This window comes from Entelurus aequoreus, linkage group LG07, assembly GCF_033978785.1.
Source record: "Entelurus aequoreus isolate RoL-2023_Sb linkage group LG07, RoL_Eaeq_v1.1, whole genome shotgun sequence".
NCBI lineage: Eukaryota > Metazoa > Chordata > Actinopteri > Syngnathiformes > Syngnathidae > Entelurus > Entelurus aequoreus.
The window spans coordinates 24603163-24608351 of record NC_084737.1 but is presented as its reverse complement, the minus strand read 5'-3'; the positions used below and the strand labels follow the sequence as shown (position 1 = coordinate 24608351).

At 42.0% G+C, this 5189-nt stretch overlaps 1 non-coding gene across 1 annotated transcript; it reads right to left on the bottom strand.

The window, feature by feature from the left end:
* Positions 1–2408: 2408 nt before the first annotated feature.
* trnas-gcu (transfer RNA serine (anticodon GCU)) lies at positions 2409–2490 on the bottom strand. Its single transcript has one exon. It is a non-coding gene; the product is annotated as a tRNA-Ser (tRNA).
* Positions 2491–5189: the final 2699 nt, after the last annotated feature.

The window sequence follows — 5189 nt, the reverse complement described above, 5'->3', positions numbered from 1 at the left end:
GCTTTTTTGATTCAACAGTCGACTGAGTCCCTGACGCAGTCAGTCGATTTATTAGGACAACAGATGATGTCATTTAACAGCCGGCTGACTAGAACCGAAGTTACAGTGGGTGAAAATTTTGAAAAACTCACCGAGATGGAAGCCGCTGTGAAGTCCCAAACTACGGTGCTCCTGGAACGAGTGGACAACCTCGACAACCGTTCCCGCCGCTCTAACTTGAGGATTATCAACATCCCAAAGGGAAGCGAGAAGGAGCAAGATCCGACCAAATTTGCGTCCGACTTGCTAATGGGGAAAGCGGGTCCTGATGTCTTCAGCAGCCCACCGGAGATAGAGAGAGCTCACCGCTCCCTCGGTCCCAGACCACTGGATGCTGGCACCGGAAAACCGTGGACTTTCATCGTTAAATTCCTCCGTTTCCAGGAGAAAGAAAAAGTTCTCAGATGGGCCAGACAACATAATTTGGATTACCGCGGCACCGAGCTGAGAGTTTACCCGGACATCAGCCCTGCTTTGGCCAAGAAACGAGCTGCTTTCAACCCCGTCAAAAATGCGCTCTACCTGAAAGGAATGAAATTCCGCTTGCCGCACCCTGCCCAGGTATCCTTCAGAAATGAAAACTTGTACTTTGATTCTCCACAAAAAGCCCAGGACTTCTACGACGAGCGCATCGCTCCCACAGGTTAGTGGAAGATGACTTTGTATGGAAGACGTTTCAGGCCAAAAGTATGTTGAAGAGGACATTAACGGGTGCGTCAGAAAAACAATGGACATTGTTTATCCAGGCTTGCAGGCAACTAATCATCCTGCTGTGCTGTGATACAGGAGCCCTATCTGCTCGGTGATATTAGTTCATAGATTAATGTCATAGGGAAGTAAAAGAGTTTATGGAGTCCCGCTGCTAGTTCTAGTTCTTAGGACAAGCTTAGGGTGGTTTAGGAGTGTATATTTGTTTTTTGTTTCTATGGTTTTTTTGGGGGGGGTTTTATGTGTTAGGTCCTACAAATGTGTCTTTTCTTTTAGTCCTGTCTGTATGTTAATACCACTTCCTTCTACAAGGCATTGTGTCATCCCACCATATTTTTTATAAATGTAATTATGGCTAATACAAACAAAAAAGGGTTATCTTGCTTGAGATTTGTTTCTTGGAACGTTAAAGGGATCAATGGCCCAGTTAAAAGAGGTAGAGTATTTTCTCATTTAAAACACCTTAAAACTGAAATTGCTTTCCTACAAGAGACTCATTTGACCACTTAGGATCACCATAGATTAAAGGCCTCATGGGTTGGACAATCTTTTCACTCAAATTTTAGTAGCAAAGCAAGGGGCACAGCTATTCTAATACACAAAAGAATCCAGTTTAGCCCAACAAATGTCATAACTGACCATCAAGGTCGTTTTGTAATAGTTTTGGGTTCTGTTAATAATATGTCTGTTGTCCTTGCTAACCTTTATGCACCCAATTGGGATGATGAAGCATTTATTAGGAACGTGTTTTCATTTTTGCCAGACCTCAGTTCCCATCGTTAAACTCACAATACAAACCGCAAGGTGGCAGCAGGCGGTGACAACTTCCCTCAAATTAATTTGGAAAAAATTGGACTGAGGATTACAGATACATCATCACAAATAAAGTTAAATAACTACACATCAAAATCATTCAAAATGTTTACCCTTGTGACCCACTTCAATCTAAATTCATCCAGGATGTTTCTCCAAAATGCTCAGTTGGAGAATGCTGTCAAACTGTTATGTCTACTAGGAGAATTCCATATTTACATATCCAGAGTCATGTCATGTAAACCAAATATTTTTTGTTTTAATTTTGTCATTGTATATATATATATATATATATATATATATATATATATATATATATATATATATATATATATATATATATATATATATATATATATATATATATATATATATATATATATATATATATATATATATAAACAACAAATTAGCAGAGCAACACTTTAAACTCTCTGCCACCTAATCTTATCATTTGTGTTTCCATTTGGATTCCACATCCTGTAAGTGGGGTCTTCCTCACAGAAAATGGGAAGGCCAAACCTTGAAAGAAGTGGAATTAGCTCCAATGGTAGAGCGCTCCCTTTGCATGTGAGAGGTAGCGGGTGCGATACCTGCATACTCCAATTTTTTTTATTGTCAACTAAGGATTTCCTTCAAGTAAAAATACATAAATGAGCATACTTTTTTCTGTTAAAGCTGAGAAGTAATTTTCAGGTAACATGAAGGTAAGGTATCGCCAGCTCAGCTCTAAAAAGCCGTTGACACATGACAGTGTGATACTCTGTAACCACAGTCAAACATTGTTATTCTGATCTACGCGTTCACAACCTTTCGTCAGTTGAGGCCAACTAAAGAGAACAACAGCTCGATGAGGATGGGATTCGAACCCACGTGTGTAGAACACAATGGATTAGCAGTCCATCGCCTTAACCACTCGGCCACCTCATCTTAGTTTATTTATGTCAAAACTTGCTGAGAGGGTCCAAATAATAGTTTTTATAATCAAGGTCTGCATATCAGCATGTAACCACATGGACAAATAGAAGAATTAAGATATTTCAATCAATCAATCAATCAATGTTTATTTATATAGCCCTAAATCACAAGTGTCTCAAAGGGCTGTACAAGCCACAACGACATCCTCGGTACAGAGCCCACATACGGGCAAGTAAAACTCACCCCAGTGGGACGTCAATGTGAATGACTATGAGAAACCTTGGAGAGGACCGCATATGTGGGTAACCCCCCCTCTAGGGGAGACCGAAAGCAATGGATGTCGAGTGGGTCTGACATAATATTGTGAAAGTCCAGTCCACAGTGGATCCAACACATCAGCGAAAGTCCAGTCCATAGTGGGGCCAGCAGGAACCATCCCGAGCGGAGACGGGTCAGCAGCGTAGAGATGTCCCCAACCGATGCACAGGCTAGCGGTCCACCCCGGGTCCCGACTCTGGACAACCAGCACTTCATCCGTGGCCACCGGACCTGTGCAACTCCCCCTCCATAAGGGAGAGGGAAGCAGAGGAGAAAAGAAAAGAAAAGAAACGGCAGATCAACTGGTCTAAAAAGGGAGTCTATTTAAAGGCTAGAGTATACAAATGAGTTTTAAGATGGGACTTAAATGCTTCTACTGAGGTAGCATCTCTAACTTTTACCGGGAGGGCATTCCATAGTATTGGAGCCCGAATAGAAAACGCTCTATAGCCCGAAGACTTTTTTTGGGCTCTGGGAATCACTAATAAGCCGGAGTTCTTTGAACGCAGATTTCTTGTTGGGACATATGATACAATACAATCGGCAAGATAGGCAGGGGCTTGACTGTGTAGTATTTTATACGTAAGTAGTAAAACCTTAAAGTCACATCTTAAGTGCACAGGAAGCCAGTGCAAGTGAGCCAGTACAGGCGTAATATGATCAAACTTTCTTGTTTTTGTCAAAAGTCTAGCAGCCGCATTTTGTACCAACTGTAATCTTTTAATGCTAGACATAGGGAGGCCCGAAAATAATACGTTACAGTAATCGAGACGAGATGTAACGAACGCATGAATAATGATCTCAGCGTCGCTTGTGGACAAAATGGAGCGAATTTTAGCGATATTACGGAGATGAAAGAAGGCCGTTTTAGTAACACTCTTAATGTGTGACTCAAACGAGAGAGTTGGGTCGAAGATAATACCCAGATTCTTTACCGAGTCGCCTTGTGTAATTGTTTGGTTGTCAAATGTTAAGGTGGTATTATTAAATAGATGTCGGTGTTGAGCAGGACCGATAATCAGCATTTCCGTTTTCTTAGCGTTGAGTTTGCAAAAGTTAGTGGACATCCATTGTTTAATTTCATTAAGACACGCCTCCAGCTGACTACAATCCGGCGTGTTGGTCAGCTTTAGGGGCATGTAGAGTTGGGTGTCATCAGCATAATATAAGATATTTATACCTTTATTTCTTACATTATTGGATAATCTGATTAATCCAGGTGTCTGATCATTGTGACTACTCAGACACACCTAGATTCATCAGTTTATCCAATAATGTAAAACAGGAAATAAAGGAGCAGCCTTAAGTTCAGGAAGTACTGGAGCTGTGCATAGAGCCCATTGCTAGTACCACTACATCCCCAAGGAGGGTGAGTGTAACATGGGTCTAGCTGTGTGTGTGTGTTTGTGTGGCACACAGTTTTTCATACATTCATTTGATAAAGAAAAATGTTCACCCACCTGACTGGCTGCAGCAGTCCCGGTCGACATAGATGATAGATGACCTCAGGTTCAGCTTAGCCCGCATTCCTGTAGCGAGTAACGATGCCTTGGCACAACTCTTCCAACCCTGCACCTTCACCCGTTGTCAGAACAGCGTTCAGAACCTGGCCAAACTCGTTGCCGATGTTTGTCATCCATGCAGCACTGTCCCCATTCCCACCAGTCAGCTTTGTGGTGATCTGTAAAACAAACACTACATTCAAACACAAACTGAAGTCATTACCCCACTAAGAAGTAAACCAATTTCCTGTTTTGTTGTTATTGTACATGTTCTATTTTATATATTTTTTTACTGTTGAAACCCTCACCTTCTTTGTTGAATCCATCTTAAGAATTCTACCATAGGTAGAAGTGATCACTCCCTTCGTCTCATCCAGATGGCTGAGGATGTCAATCAATCAATGTTTACTTATATAGCCCTAAATCACGAGTGTCTCAAAGGGCTGCACAAGCCACAACGACATCCTCGGCTCAGATCCCACATCAGGGCAAGAAAAAACTCAACCCAATGGGATAACAATGAGAAACCTTGGAGGGGACCTTAAATCCAATCAATTGAAGAATATTTAAGTGGAGTTTCAGTGTGCTGTGGTGTGGCAGAGCTAGCTGAAGAAGGGAGCAGAGATGGTGTTGGCTTTGGTGGTGGTAGTGTTGGCCTTTGTGGTAATGGTGTTGGTTTCCACGATAATGGCTCCATGAATACTGAATAGTGAACCAGTTGGATGTGGTTCAAAAGACCAACAGTACCCTGCACCTTGGCACCACAGGTTTTACACATCTCCTCTGTATGGTGGTCAGAGAGGTTTTCAAAGAAATATTCTCCCTCTACAAGCTCGTTGCACTTGTAGCACTGCACTCCCTGTCCTGCCACTGATGCTCCATATGTCCCGG